The 16,885-nt window shown below is 45.6% G+C and overlaps 1 protein-coding gene across 1 annotated transcript in view; it reads right to left on the bottom strand.

The window, feature by feature from the left end:
• TMEM135 (transmembrane protein 135) overlaps positions 1-16,885 on the bottom strand; it is a 250,577-nt gene that overhangs the window by 102,638 nt on the left and 131,054 nt on the right. The window lies entirely within an intron of this gene.

Here is a 16,885-nt window from a genome sequence, read left to right on the forward strand (position 1 = left end):
AGGGGAGTGACTCTCTCGGTAAAATAGGGCTGGACTCTGCAGGAAAGAAGTACTGCATAGAAGGTATGAGGAGAGTCACCCCCCAGAAATCCTTTCACCATGGTGTTCGGATATGATGTGAACACACTAAAGAAAGCATAGAATGAAGGCCGAATAAACACCTCCCGAAGTGGAACGCAAACAGGAAGTACTGCTGACACGCAAGTTATTAAGAACTACGTCCCATGTATGATGGAATGCATACTTCCGGGTCTTTGGAACGCATAGCCGGGATGTGACGCTGGACGTCTATGTCACTTCCGGCTAATGAATATCCAGCGGCGATACCGTCTTCCTGTCTTGCTGGAACGCAAACAGGAAATGCTGTTCACTGCGGGATGCATGGCGCGAAAACAGCGTGTAAGTCATTGGTGGATGCAGAATATGGTATGGTATTTAAATGGCCATTTAGCAGCTTGTACATTACTCAGCTTGAAAAAGGGGACAGCGTCATCCCCGAAACGCGTTGCTGCAGCGGCTGTCGTGGCTGCTCATTACTGCTGCTAACACTTGGCACTTTTTGGAACAATAGCACTTTGGCACTTGACACTTTATCCCGGTCGATCTTTTTGGACATCCTCTGGACTGAAGCACGTTGCACTTTAATTTGAAGGAACTAAGCTACCTGCGGTGTGGCCGCAGGACCTTTTGCCTTCAAAAGGCTAAGCCCACCGCAGCACCAGGAATTGGTGAGAGGAAAATTTAATCATATGAATTGTCCATGATCTGATGAATTAAGAGTATGAAGGGATGTAACATGTGCTTAATCATGTGCTTGTAATTTCGTTTTTTTCACCCGTTGTGTTGTGTGTATCCATTTTATCAATAAATTGCATTTTTATATTTAAATACATCCTTCTAGTGTGGACTGCGCCAATCTAAGACACAATTTAACATTTCCACTAGTAAAAATAACCAATGCGCATCGACCTGGGTTTTTTGCTAGTGAAAACGCTCCAAATGAGAAAGCACGGGTCGAATAACACGGGACTCCAACCCGGGTAGTTACCTGGGTTGGACCAGGAATGCTCCAGGGTCCAGGGACAATGGAAACGGGTACCCTGGGTCAATGCATCCCGGGTCCCATTCGTTGCAATGCAGAAGCAGCCGGCCCCGCCTCCCAATGACGTCACCCGCCCGAGTTTATGCTGGGTTGGATGACTAGTGGGAAAGGGTCTGCAAGTCCTTTCCACTGCCTGCTTGGAGCGGGTGAAGTCAGCGGCCACCACCAATTTGTACAACAGCGTTCAGCCGTAAAGTAAGTCCTGGGCTACCTTTCAGCTGCGAAAGGAGGAAAAGTCATTTGATGGTGGACAACCGTTGAATGATCATTCCTCTGTGCGGGCACTTGCGTGCGGATGTGTAAGCTTACAAATCCGCACTCAAGGGGATTTGGGTGGCGGGGGCGTGCGTTCAGCGAGACAGCGTTGACCTGCTCTCTAGGCTCCGAATGATGTTTTTATTAAATTTGTTGTGAAGTTATCTCAGTCTTCTAAGCAGGGAAAGGAAGCCGGTCCAAAGACTCTGATACCAACAGATATAATAATGATATTTTGCTGTAACAGAGAAGGACGGAACAATATTCCAACACATCTGCAGGTGGACTGCGCAATATCGGCGAAATGCAATTACTGTAAATGCCTCTGGAACATATCGGAGGATAGGAAGCCAACATTAGATTTAGTTTTTTATGAGGAACGCAGAAACTTATATTCTTGTTTTAGTGTATGTCCTGGGAGCGGGGCCAGGGAATTCGAGACGGGAGTGGCGGTGAACACTTCCAAGACAATATTTGGAAAATATTTTAGCACAGATAAACTGAAACTGGGAATAAAGAAACAGAGCTGTAATTCCAATAGAAACAAACAGACAGCACAATGTAAGAGGGAACAGATTGTGTTCTGTGCAGGGCACGGCTGGTCACGGTAGGCGCAGGTGCTTCTATATCACTCGGTTTAAAGGGGGACGTTTAAGAAAACGGAAAACCTGCTTCAAAAAAAGCATTTGGATTTAAAAGGGGAAATTAATTAAAATGATATTATTGTAAAACGCTTATTGATTTTCTAAGAGTCGTTTCCATAGGTCCATGTTGGTGCTTGGCTCTTAATGCAATTTATGAATTAAGGGAACACACAGGGGCCATTAATCAGATCGCTTTGCTCCGACGCGTGCTTGGGGCGAATCGAAAATACCAAGCCCCGCCTAGCAAATGGATCGCCCGTGCCTCCGCCGAATGTTTTATGTGAACATCTATTCGAATGCCTATGGGAACCACCCCCATCATTCGATGGTCCCGCAAGGGGGGGCAATCCACGTCCCCCCCTTGTCGGGATTTTGGTGATCGGGATTCCAGCGTCGGTATTCTGAACGCCGGGATTTAATACTGAATCCCAGGCCGCAACTCCCCTCTGGAGGGGAAGGCCAGGAGCGAGCACTCGGCGACCGGTTTTCTCGCCGAGTTCTCACGCTCCCTGCATACAGACATGCTCAGAAATGGGTATACGCATGCATATACACACAACATCGGTACGCTGCCCGAATTCGCGTATGAACTAAGCAATCTGAATAAGGGCACGGGTTCCTGCTCTGCAGATGCTTGTTCAGCAATTTCAGTAATTATCCACGTGTGGTCGTTCTGGTTATCGCAGCGTCGCGCACAGGCGAAAAGTGACAGAAACCAGAGATGCAGCGTTACTTCTGTAAGAGGGGGCCATCTCATCCCTCTGCTTTAAAACCATCTTTGCCACTGCAACCAGAGGATGGCTAACTACTCCTCACCTCTATGAGGCGAAGTACTGCCACTAACCACCAGAGGCCACTCGAAGGAAGCCAATTACTGAGAGCAATTTTCAAAGGGACGGGGGGAGAGTTTGTGGGCTAAAACCTGTCACAGCTCAAAGTGAAATAAATAAATATAATAAAGTGAAATAAAATAATACAGAGAAAGTAAAATCTGTCACAGCTCAAAGTGATAGTACATTGCAGAAGCTGACATTTTGACAGGTTTTTAACTAGTGACAATAATTTAGTGACTGGATTTTTAGTTAAAAGGAGGAGGGAGAAGGGGAGGGAGGAGTTTCTAGAGAGGCCAGAGAGGTGGAGAAGGGGAGGGAGGAGTTTCTAGAGAGGCCAGAGAGGCGGAGAAGCGGAGGGAGGAGTTTCTAGAGAGGCCAGAGAGGCAGAGAAGGGGAGGGAGGAGTTTCTAGAGAAGCCAGAGAGGCGGAGAAGGGGAGGGAGGAGTTTCTAGAGAGGCCAGAGAGGCAGAGAAGGGGAGGGAGGAGTTTCTAGAGAGGCCAGAGAGGCAGAGAAAGGATAAAAGAGTCAGATACAAAAGAAATGACCCTTGAAAAGGGCATAAACGGGACATGTGTAATTAATACAAGTCCCATAATAAATTTGAGACATACGGTAAATAGGGCTACACAGTTATCGATTTTAGGAGCTCAACCCCTAAATATTTAAAAGACAGGAGTGGCCACTGTGGATTTGCAGATCGTAGGTTTCTTCTGCTTCCACCATGTCCATTATCAAGAAGACCCATCATATGCAAAATAGGGTCCCGCTGTGCACTCTCCCCTCAATTCTGCACCCTCATCCCCATATAGAACCTGACTCAGGAACGCCGGCAATGCCGATATTCATAGCCTTGATCGATATTTTGCTACTGCATGCATTACACACAGTATACACAAAGACGCAGTTGGGAGCATCGCTGAAGTGTCTGCATACAGAGACCATTAATCGCTCACTTTGTATGCTATATTTAGGAGGACTCTTTTGGCTGGTGCTAGTTTCGATGGCGAAAAAAGTACCAAGTGTTATTACAGCATCTACAGATGCGGATAGTGGCCATTCCTGGCCTTGCACATTTGGATGCTGTACAACATGAGAACACTTTGCAGCGGTCTTTGCATAAGATATCAGGTGGGGGTCCACCAAAATACGCACCCTCCGAATCAGGCCCATAGTACAAATGTTTTATGTGCTGCTAAGAGGCAAAGTCTGTGGAGCGCTAAAGTGAGTTATTTGGAGTGATTTGAAGAATACAGTAAGTGTATTCTACACACCTGTAGACCATACTGTATAGCAGACAATAAGTCACAATGGGGCAGATGTATTAAGCCTTAACAAGAGATAAATGCAAGGGTGATAAAGAGAGATAAACGCCCAGCCAATCAGCTCCTTACTGAGGCTGTAACATGGCAGTTAGCAGGTGATTGGCTGGATGTTTAGCTCTCTTTGGGCCGGATGTATCAAGCTTCAAAAAGCGGAAATTGATAAACAACCAGCCAGTCAGCTCCCACCGGCCATTTTTCAAACCCAGCCTGTAACATGGCAGGTACGAGCTGATTGGTTGGCTGTTTATCACTCTCCACTTGATCACTTTTTAAAGCTTGATACATCTGGCCCTTTATCACCCTTGCATTTATCTCTTGTTAAGGCTTAATACATCTGCCCCAACGTCATATAGGGCATATCCGTGTGTTTTTTGATGCAAAAACACCAGTCGATAACAGCCGCTGAAATAAATATTTAACTAAGCAATATTCTGCGGCATCTTTAACAACTTAGTTGCCACACAAGATGGTCAATGTAATAGGGTTCGAGAAGCCGGAGGTGTGACAGTTTGTCCGAGTAGGGCCATATTTAAAAAGTGGGAAATCATTTATAAGGTTTTGCCTTGTGAATGATTGCGGCTTTAGAAATACGGCCATTTCTGTACAAACTCCCGCACCTCGGGCTTCTCACACCCTCCGGCATTAAGGCCAAGGAGCTAGAGAGGAATTTAAAAAAAATAATAATAATAAAAAAATCATTATACTTCTGGCTCACAGTAAGATTTGAGAATATTGTAAGCACTTTTTCCCCTTAAATCTTACTGCCGCTAATACTGCAAGCCGTTTTTAAGGTCACAAGAAACTAATTTCTCACAATCGAAAATACTGCATAAAAATACTTGAATAGGTCCCACCCAACAAGTTCCCTGGGCAAGTAACAAAGGTGAGAAAAATGGGGACAAAAATCTGACAAACAAAATAACTTGAAGCCAAAAAAAAAACCCTGCATGTGAAAAGGCGGAAATGAAATGTCCCCTATGAATTAAAGGCTGAGAGCATATAAGGACAATGGCCAATACTGCATATAACTTTTGGAAAGAGGGCACAGGGTACGGCTTGTGCCAAGAATAACTTCATGCATTTGGTGGGGACACTTTCCCACACTAAGCCAGGAGCAGATATATATATATATATATATAAATGGTGGAATGTAATGGGTGAAATAGGTAATTGGGCGGCAACCCATGTGATACACTGAAGTGATAGAAAATGCTTTCATGGTGGCAGGGGTACAACTTAAATAAGAACATACATCGAAGGTAAAATAAGCAAATCTGTAAGTGCTGAAACAGTGCTAAACTATAAAAAAATAAGTTTTGTAATTAAAATAAAAATAGGGAAGGCACACGCACATCTAAGGTTGGTCTGAGGTAACGTTATTTGTGCATGGGCATTCTGAAATAAGTGGGCGGGCAGCTGACGTCCGGTGATGTCAGCTACCGGGCCCTGGCTCTCACGTCACCGGGCGATTTCCATGGGAACACCCATGAAAACGCTGGGTGATGCAAAACATCTAGGTCGCATGCAAGCGCACTGACCAGAATAAGGCCCAATATACATGGCAGCATGCTTGGCATAGTGGTTAACATTGCTGACTCAAAGCAATGAGGTAATGATTTGATTTCCCAGTCATGGCTATTCCCTGTGGACTTGTTCTCTCCTCAGTTTTGGGGCCCAGGATCTCCGTCAGAAGATCTGCGGCACACTTGTTTACTCTCTCGCAAGTGTCAGGAGACTTGAACGCAGATTGTTTTTGGGCTGTCCCTTGCACCCATGGAGGAGTAGCTGTACCTCTCACATACCACCCACTTCATAGTGAAGCAGGCAGGATAGGGTGATTAACAGGGGGATCTCAAAGCATATAGAGGGAGCGGGACTAAAGGACACATATTAAGCCCTTCCCAAAAGACGCAGACCAAAGAAACAGGGCACTTTGGGGGCTGGGTCTCGTGACAGGCCGGCACTGGCATCGCCCATCGAATTGGGATGCAGCATTTCCTCTCCAGAGGACCCTTCTGAGGTAGGCAACTACTATCTGCGCTGGCTGCAGGAGACCCGTAGTTGACCAATGGTGCCACAGCTTGGATCACAAAGGAGGCGTCCACTTATATCAGACTCCTCCTGCTGCACTGACATATTAGTGCATAGCTGCTGCTTCCATGATTCTAATGCTCAAACCAAACACATCTGAATCAGAGACAGTGAGAATACGCAAAATATTTGACACTTTTTTTTTGGTAACGCAGTCCCATGCGAGCGGACTAAACGTACTTCCTTGATTAAAGCACAGGCACAGGACCGTAATAAATAAGCGTGGCCATTAATATTAATTCTGGGCGTCCTAAAATAATAGCCCCAGCAGAAACCTCTCTCTTGCACGGATCTCTCAGGCTATATCACTGGCCTCGGTAAGGTTTTGTGGGCCTAATTTCAAGGTCCGCGCCTCGGAATGACTTTATACTCATTACGTGAGCTAATAAGCATTTCTGAAATAGTTTCACAGCTCCCGCACATAAAGGAGCACGTTTGGAATTGGAATTCAGTGCCTGCATTGTTTTACACGAAACGCTGAGCAGCAGGTATTAATCTGGGTTTTCCTGTGAAAGTAAAGTGCTGTGGTATTAGTTTGTGAGCTAAACTCTCTTTTACAGACCTGAAAATCTGTCTATTTACTCAAGCTTAATTCTGGTTTCCTTCCGCGTGGTCGCTACCCCAGGGGGCCTGTAAACCACCCCCAAGATGTTATGTTACTACTGGGGTTTTGTGTGAGGCATATGGGAGACCTATGACACAGTTTTCCCAGGACGATCCGCAATATTGTGGTTTCCCTGTTGTTTAAAAAGCAAATCAATAGGACAAGCGTAAACCGGTTGATGTGACGGATTGCTTCTGCTTGGGTCGTAACAGGAAGTAAGGAATGGATTTTATTGCCTGAGCATACTTCAGGTCATATGGATGTGCTGGTTTTATATTTACTAATTAAGGAAGATCTACTGTAGTGTGTAGAGAATTATTAATGTCCACAACAGCCTCTATGGAAGGAGGAAATGCCCACCATAGCCTCTTTGGGAGGAGGAAATGTCCACCATAGCCTCTATGGGAGGAGGAAATGTCCACCATAGCCTCTATGGGAGGGGGAATGCCCACCATAGCCTCTATGGGAGGAGGAATGTCCACCATAGCCTCTATGGGAGGTGGAAATGTCCACCATAGCCTCTATGGGAGGTGGAAATGTCCACCATAGCATCTATGGGAGGAGGAAATGCCCACCATAGCCTATATGGAAGGTGGAAATGTCCACCATAGCCTCTATGGGAGGAGGACATGTCCACCATAGCCTCTATGGGAGGAGGACATGTCCACCATAGCCTCTATGGGAGGAGGACATGTCCACCATAGCCTCAATGGGAGGAGGACATGTCCACCATTGCCTCAATGGGAGGAGGACATGTCCACCATAGCCTCTATGGGAGGAGGACATGTCCACCATAGCCTCTATGGGAGGAGGACATGTCCACCATAGCCTCTATGGGAGGAGGACATGTCCACCATAGCCTCTATGGGAGGAGGACATGTCCACCATAGCCTCTATGGGAGGAGGACATGTCCACCATAGCCTCTATGGGAAGAGAAATGTCCACAACAGTCTCTATGGGAGGAGGAATGTCCACAATAGCCTCTATGGGAGGTGGAAATGTCCACCATAGCCTCTATGGGAGGTGAAAATGTCCACCATAGCCTCTATGGGAGGAGAAAATGTCCACCATAGCCTCTATGGGAGGAGGAATGTCCACCATAGCCTCTATGGGAGGTGGAAAAGGCGCCGTACATACAGTAGCAAACAAAAAACTAATTACAAGGTAATGTACAGGGTGTGTTGAAAAATACAGTATAAATAGGGGTATAGCTGGTAGAACTAAAATCAGCATTAGTTCAGAAGTAGGTGTCAAAATTGTCGAGGAGACTGAAGATGAAGTAGAGGAAGGGAAGAACAGGACAGGAGCACAGGTGAGGTAAAGAGGTAGGGTGAGTACGTGAGGAAGGTGGACCCTACTCATAAGAGTTAACATACTAAAAATAGGTGGGTGGACGAACGAAAAACAATAGGATAAGTAGGAACGGAGGGGAACGGAGGCAGGATAGGAGGATCAAAAGAGGTTAGGAGGAGGGATAGGCTAGTCGAAAAAAGTGGGTTTTGAGGGAGCGCTTGAAGGAGGTAAGGGAATCAGAAAGCCTGATGGGTGGCGGGAGGTTGTTCCAGTGCAGGGGGGCAGCGCGAGAGAAGTCTTGGACACGGGAGTGGGAGGAGGTGATTAGGTGAGAGGTCAGTCGGCGGTCAGCGATGGAGCGAAGAGGACGGGAGGGAGTGTGGATAGAGATCAGTGAAGAGAGGTAAGGAGCGGTGGAGGAGGAGAGAGCCTTGTAGGTGGTGGTGCGGAGTTTAAAGAGAACTCGGAAAGGAATGGGGAGCCAGTGAAGAGATAGACAGAGGGGGGAGGCGGAGGTAGAGCGGCGGGAGAGGAAGATGAGCCTAGCAGCAGCGTTAAGAATGGATTGGAGAGGTGCGAGGCGGGTGAGAGGTAGCCCAGAGAGAAGGATGTTGCAGTAGTCAAGGCGGGAGATGACAAGAGCATAGCCTCTATGGGAGGAGGACATGTCCACCATAGCCTCTATGGGAAGAGAAATGTCCACAACAGTCTCTATGGGAGGAGGAATGTCCACCATAGCCTCTATGGGAGGAGGTTAGGATTAGGCACTTAGAAGGAAAGTTAGGGTTAGGCGGCTGGGTAGGATGGTTAGGCACTAGCGGTGAGGGTTAGGCTGCAGGATGGAGGGTTAAAGTTAAGGGAACAGGGAAAAGGTAAGTATACTTGCCTGTCCCTCTCAGGAATCCCTACAACATAATACCAAAATCGGTATTCTAAATGCCGGCATCCTGTCCGGCGGTCATCCATATGTATGACACAGGCTCACCTTAAAAAAAGAGTGGCATGGCAGGACTGGGGAGAGTGGCATGGCAGGATTTCGGAACAGAAGAGCTTTGAGGTCTGCCTTTGCTTACTACTACAATTTATGCCCATAAACTCATGTTACATTGTGGCTACATCTCAGTAAATTGATAAAATCAAGAGAAATATGTAACCTTACGAAAATAACACCATGCACGCAATAACACGGGTCATTAGGTTTCCTCAACACCAAACTATGTAAGATCTCAGTCCAGCCAATGTGTCTCCTATAACCTCTCATCACGGCACAGCCCCCGTGTGCGGCGATACCAAGCCAGGAGAGGCACAGGTTATAGTGCGCTGGCATTACTTGTCCGTACACTTGTAAAATGTAAGATTATATACAATTTATTTTTTGCATTCAGCCCAACAGTTGCAGGCGTTCAGCCTGACACAGGAGCCAGATCTGTGGCATAAGAACTCTCATGGAACGAACCATGGATTCTCGTTTTTCCATCCTATGGAGCGGTAACGAGAGAGCATCCAGGATCATTTATAAAAGTTTGCTCCTATCTAGGCTGATCCTGAACGAGGTCTTGGTAGAGACAAACAGTATGGCTGGGAAAGCGTCTAATGAGGACATTGGGAATTATAATCTGGACCTAGCTGTCCCCCCAGCATCTGCCTATACGTGGGAAAGGAATCTATTCCCAGTAACTACGTAGCTATATAAATAAGCGAATGTCTGAGAAAGGTGCAGACAGGGAATAGGGGAATGTTCTATCGCATATGCCAAAGAAGCTGATAAATACAAGAAGTGAGGTAAATACTTCGACTTTCTAAAACGCCAAAGACGCAGTAAATAGTCTTGTTGACAAGTAAACCTGCCATAGCAAAGGTTTCCTAGCAATGAAAACAAAATAAAGAATTGCGGACCATGATCCAACATATTACTCACTGCTGCGGACAGATGCTAATTTATGTTTCTAGATGGGGTATTGGTTACTATCAGACAACGCCCAACGCCACCTACGCAGTCATATCTAACCTACAATACAGTGACTCCGTTATGGTATCAGTACCAGCAGCCGTGAGAACTGAAATCATATTTATATAAAAAGACGGCAACTCAATCATTGTGACTCTGGGTGGCACCGGGCGCTGCAGCTTAATAAGCAGAGGGCAATGCCACTTTGATGACGCAGTGATATGTCCACTAATTATGCTCCGACACAATGACCTTATAACGAATCTCAGCTGTGAAATGACGACATTGTAGACCATTACTATGTGGGCCATCGTTCCAAAGAGGCATTGTCTAGTCAAATCCCGGTTACAGATGTTCTGCCATTAGGATTATAATAATGTGTATAATAATCTGCTAACCTGTATGGGTAACCAGTCTACACGTGCCTAGGACAACAGTCAGAAGGTCAACACAAAAAGGCAAAAATGCTGACATAGAAAAAGGTTGATATTGACAAAATGTGGATGCGGAAAAGGTTGACACGGACTAAAAGTCAAACCAACACAAAAAGTTGACACAGTCCTATATTAAAGGTCCTACGCCATTACAGGCATAACCAGTCTTCAGGGACACGTGTCCTGATATTGGCCAATACTGTGTATTATTTATGGGTTTACTGTGCGTATAACCAATAAATAATACATAGTATTGGACAATATCAATTACAAACTAATCACACAAAATGTATCATAATAACAACCAATTTAATAGCGTGCCGTTGTAGGTGTATCTAGAGGTAAGCATGTCCCTGCATTTAGTTGTTGGTAAATATACCGTCTATATTAGTACTTGAATCCGTAACAACGTTAGCTTATTTTAAACCAGCGCTGGTTCCTCAAAAGGCTACCTTCAGTAAGGCTACCTTCTGAGGAAGCCGCTGAGGGTAACTAAAAGTCGGAGAAACGCGTCAAGGACGGAGACTAGAGTGAGGTATTGGCCTCGTTGATCGCTGGGACCGGTAAGAAGACTGCGCTCGGGAAGCACCAGCAGCTGGCGACACTGACCAGACCCTAGGACTAACTGCTAAACCATAAGTATAGAACCGCTTCCTAACACGTTTATTGGGGGACTGTTTGGAGGTCTGATTCACTGTTCTGTCAAGAGTGCGCACACAAGTGATAATAAGCGCTTTCTACCTGAATGCTTCTAACTCTAAAGGTCCCCATACACGCTCCGTTCGCCGGCGGTCCGTTTTGTACTTTGAGATGCGCGCTCCCGCGCATCTCATTGTACAGTACAAAAAGTATGTGCTGCACATACTTTTTGTACTAGCTTTTCATCGCATCGCATGCACAATGCATGCACAAGGCATGCGATGCGATGCGTACTATTTAAGTACAAAACGTACGCCCATAACGCAGCGTGTATGGGGACCTTAACAGCTGGTTTAAAATAACCTAACACTGTGGCGCACTCAAGTACTAATACAGACGGTATATTCACTAACAACTAAATGCAGTGACATGCTTACATATGGATACACCTACAACGACAGTCTATTAATTTGGTTGTTATTATGATACATTTTTAGTGATTATTTTGTCATTGATATTGGCCAATACTATGCGTTTTTTATGATTTTACTGTGTGTGTATACAGTATTTTCATCTTGTGAATTAAGTAAAACAATTATTATTCCAAACAGTGCCATTTCATTTGTTAACTTTCTTCTTTGGATTTAAAGGGCCTGTATCCCTTATAGCAGCGGTGGGGAACCTCCGGCCCATGGGCTGTATACGGCCCACGGAGCCGGTGTGTGCGGCCCGCCCACACTCCCGATGGCTGTACAGCGAGTCAAATACAGGCAAAATTCGCCTGTATGAGACTCCCTGCACAGCCGCCGGACCACACAGACTCGTAACCTGCCGGAGCGTGGGACGGCTGCCGCGGGATGATTTGTAAGTGTTTTTTTTTTAAGTCATTATGCCTCATTGAAAATTGCCCTCGGACCTCAGAAGGTTCCCCACCCCTGCCTTATAGTAACAGCAGCAGATTGAAATAAATTAACTACTGTAGATCAGCGCTCAATTATTGTGTGGAGAGTCCATAGCCAATTATCCTGTTCTCCTCGAAAGCCTGGAATGACGAAGACTACAGCACATTCTGCGTGACATCACTGCGTGACATCACTCATTGAGAGAGAGCTTTGCAAAGTATTTTTTCCGAGAACCATTTAAAAACCGCTAGCACCAGTTCTACATTCTTGAAAACTGTGTGATATTAAAGTTACTTTGGGAACGAGCTCATACGACAAAACGGTAAAATAATTTCAGACGGAGAAATAACAGCTATCCGCACGCAAGTACCTGTGACCTGTAAGCCTATGCTGATTACTCATAACAAGACGGCATCCTGGAGGGATTTAATGTGTGTTTTTCTAGAGCAGGCCAAGGCCAAGTAACCTTTCACTAGAGAGGTTCCCCTTCCACAAATAACATTGTGGTCTTAGGCCTCCATGCTTTACGGATCTTTCTGGTTATTCTCACCGAAAACACATATACACTGGAAGTCGTGGGGCCAAACTAAACATAGACAACATCAGGTTCCAAGAGGGTGAAAGGCAGCAATTCCGTCCGTAGGGTCTGTAATACACGTATAATAAAATGTACAGATGTCTGCCCAGTCTGTATATTTAATATTGGACCTGCCATACTGCATAGGATTGTAGTGGGCTATGTTATCCAGTCAAACAGGAACGTTATGCTGGGTACACACTAATAGATCTATCTGCGGCTCAACTTATCTGCAGAAATATCTACAGTCGGATTGGGCAGCGTGTTCTCTATTCACACTGCCCGATCCGTCGGAACGGACATCACAAGTGGGCAGGTTCATTTGCATGCTCCTGCCCAATGAGCCGTCAATCATTGTCGGCTCCTGTTGTGGCTGTACGGGCGATCGGCGGATCGCCCGTACACACAGCACGATGAGCTGATATATCTCTAGATATATCGGGAATCAGCTGTGTTGCATAGCCGACGAGATAAATCTGTGAACGATGCTGTTCACAGATATATTGCTCGTACACACTGGACGATGGTGCAGTGTGTATGCACCTTTAGTGTAGGGTCAATGGGTTTCTGAGTGTAGAAAATATGTCACGTTATGTTTGGACTGTATAGATGGGATGCAGGAAATCATACGGTAGTTACATGGGTGATTCTGGAATTTGATAAGCTGACTAGACTAGAGGAAAGTCTTGTGCGTATAGCCTGAAAACTCCTTATACAGAAAAATTGTGTGGAGGCAACAGCTACAGGGTAGGTTGAGTTACCTGATGTGGATTATGACTTGGCACGACTTAGGTGTATGCATCTCCAGATGTACAAAACTCTGCGGAACACTTGAAGGTTCGCAGACTAGAGGAAAGTCTTGTGGATGTAGCCTGAAAACTCCTTATACAGAATAATTGTGTGGAGGCAACAGCTACAGGGTAGGTTGAGTTACCTGATGTGGATTATGACTTGGCACGACTTAGGTGTATGCATCTCCAGATGTGGACAACTCTGACGAACACTTGAAGGTTCGGAGACTAGAGGAAAGTCTGGTGGATATAGCCTGAAAACTCCTTATACAGAATAATTGTGTGGAGGCAACAGCTACAGGGTAGGTTGAGTAACCTGATATGGATTATGACTTGGCACGACTTAGGTGTATGCATCTCCAGATGTATACAACTCTGCTGAGCACTTGAAGGTTCGGAGACTAGAGGAAAGTCTTGTGGGTATAGCCTGAAAACTCCTTATACAGAACAATTGTGTGGAGGCAACAGCTACAGGGTAGGTTGAGTACCTGATGTAGATCAGGACTTGGCACGACTTAGGTGTATGCATCTACAGATGTACACAACTCTGCTGAACACTTGAAGGTTCGGAGACTAGAGGAAAGTCTTGTGGATGTAGCCTGAAAACTCCTTATACAGAATAATTGTGTGGAGGCAACAGCTACAGGGTAGGTTGAGTATATGTTGATGACAGTGACTCGGCCCGACTTAGGTATACGCATCTCCAGATGTATACAGCTCTGCTGAAGTACACTATTCTTGTGTGCACTTATTTTTCTTTTAACGATTTTCCATATTGCTACCTAGCCTGCAACAGCCCCTAAGTAACAGACGCCCTCTAATTCGCCCATGGAGCAAAAGAGAATTTTCTGTCCATATAAACCTTTTACTAGATTTAAAATGCGTATTCTGCTCAGGAAGGGTTACAGGAGCGGTAAATCCCCCCCCCCGAGTCTTTAAAATTCCTGAAATGTCAGATGCCGTTATTAAAGACTATCATTTCAATGTCTGATACAATAATTAGGTCTCCAACAGAAAGCGCAGCTCAAGTGGCACTGTACTTGTAACACTAAACACTGTCTCTTTCATGTGAATCCTACAGCGACCATCAAACAATCCAGTCTTCATGATGCTCCGCATAATCCTCTCTTTGTGGTTAAAGAGGAAACCGTACTGGAGCTCTTGCCAACCTGGCTGAGATAATTGATTCTTGGCACTGGCTTTATGTACTCCAATGTCAGAACCTCAGCCACAATAGTGATTACGCTATGTGTAAACAGGGAGATAAGATCGCATCGCCAGTGGGAAGCAGCTTATTGGTTTCCATTAATATTATGTACACTGAATGTAGGATCAAAGGCGGAACGTCTTTAAAGAAAAACAAAAAAAGAGACAGTGATGCTGTGAAACAAATGCATCGACGGGGATGATTTTACTATATGCGGAAAGCCAGCAGCAAATAAGCTGCTTTGATTGGGTGTCTTATTGTGAGCATTAATCAATGAGCAGGTGTTAAGCGTACACAAGCCCCACCCCTACCCGGGACCGTAGCATTCTTACTATTTTGTGCCGTGCTTGGCACAATTGTCGTGGCAACTGTTGTACTGACATTTTGCGTACAGATGTGTCCACATACATTTATCCTCCATGCAATACAAGTGGTGTACAAGCAGCTTCTACTGATTAAAATGATATGCAACATGTCTATATTCAGTGTGTGCTCTAAATGCAGCTGTATCTGCATATGAAATGCTACAATACAATGTTTTCCAGAAAACCGCTGTGACGTTCATTTTCTTATGCAGAACAGTCTAAAAGAAAAAAAAGACCCCCCGGTGCTGCAGATTAATGCCATGGACTGGTGTGACTAGAGGGCTATGTAAGGCTAGGCGAAGGGAGGCTAGGTGTACCACGGACACACCTGTATCAAGCGCATGGTTAAACGTCACGCCTCATAAATTTCTCCTGTTTAATGTATCTGTTCTCAAATAATCCTCGACTGATTAATGCATTAATAGTGAGCATTAGCTATAAGGACGCACTTGCCTGTTGTTATTCTCCAGCCAAACTTTTGAAAACCTGACCCACACTTGCACATTGCGGGTGCTTTTTAGCTGAGTGGACACTGCGGACAGCAGCGGCAGAACGTGATTTTTTTTTTTTTTAAAAGAGAGGCCTGCCACTGATTGGCTGAGAGTGTTCTCTCTCAGCCAATCAGCGGTCTCGCTGTCTCACCGCTGATTGGCTGAGAGACAGAGCTCTCTCAGCCAATCAGGGGCAGGCCATTTACAAAATAAAAAAAATCACGCTCTGCCGCCGCTGTCCGCAGTGTCAGCTCATCGCTTCCCAGACACTGCGGACTGCCCGCCCCGTGCAACGCAGCACCCCCAGTCCGGATCTCCTGGACCCGCAGCTCCCCGGGAATTACATGGGATAAATCGCAGGCAATTTATCCCATGTAAAAAATGGCACATCAACTGCCAAATCGTAGTGAGCTCTCCCGGGCAGCTACCGGGGAGCTCAGGGGAAATTAGGTCCGATTTGTCCTTCTGAGAAGTCGGCCTAATGTAGGAATGGGGAACCTCCGTCCCTCTAGCTGTTGTTGAACTACACATCCCAGCATGTCCTGCTACAGTTTTTCTATTTGGTGATGCTAAACCTGTTTCAAGGCATGCTGGGGTGTGTAGTTCAAAAACAGCTGGAGGGCGGAAGGTTCCCCATTCCTGGCCTAATGTATGGGGACCTTTAGTCTCAGAGCACGGATCGGGGAGGACAATCGTGACCCGGCAGGGGGAAGTAAAAGAGCAGCACCAGTGTCGGATCATGTGCACACCTATGGGCAACTTTACATTATTATTTGTGAATTTTATTTATTTATATATTTACAGTTTCTTATATAGCGCAGCAGATTCCGTTACAGTGTCTTATATAGCGCAGCAGATTCCGTTACAGCGTCTTATATAGCGCAGCAGATTCCGTTACAGCGTCTTATATAGCGCAGCAGATTCCGTTACAGTGTCTTATATAGCGCAGCAGATTCCGTTACAGTGTCTTATATAGCGCAGCAGATTCCGTTACAGTGTCTTATATAGCGCAGCAGATTCCATTACAGTGTTTTATATAGCGCAGCAGATTCCGTTACAGTGTCTTATATAGCGCAGAGCAGATTCCGTTACAGTGTCTTATATAGCGCAGCAGATTCGGTTGCACTTTACAATAGTAGACAGAGATAAAACAAACTGGGTAACGACAGACAGACTTGGAGGTAGGAGGGCCCTGCTGCAAGCTTACAGTCTATAGGGATATAGGAGGGAAACACAAGGACAGGCATCAGTAATAGCATAGCAGTCCCACCAAGTTGCAAGTCCAGAAGGGAAGCTATATAATACATAAAGTGCCTCAGAGGGTTATGTGTGCGGTATATAAATATGATAGGCTTGCCTGTAGAGGTGAGTTTTCAGGGGAACGC

This window comes from Crinia signifera, chromosome 2 (genome assembly GCF_055691185.1).
Source record: "Crinia signifera chromosome 2, ASM5569118v1, whole genome shotgun sequence".
Classification (NCBI taxonomy): Eukaryota; Metazoa; Chordata; class Amphibia; order Anura; family Myobatrachidae; genus Crinia; species Crinia signifera.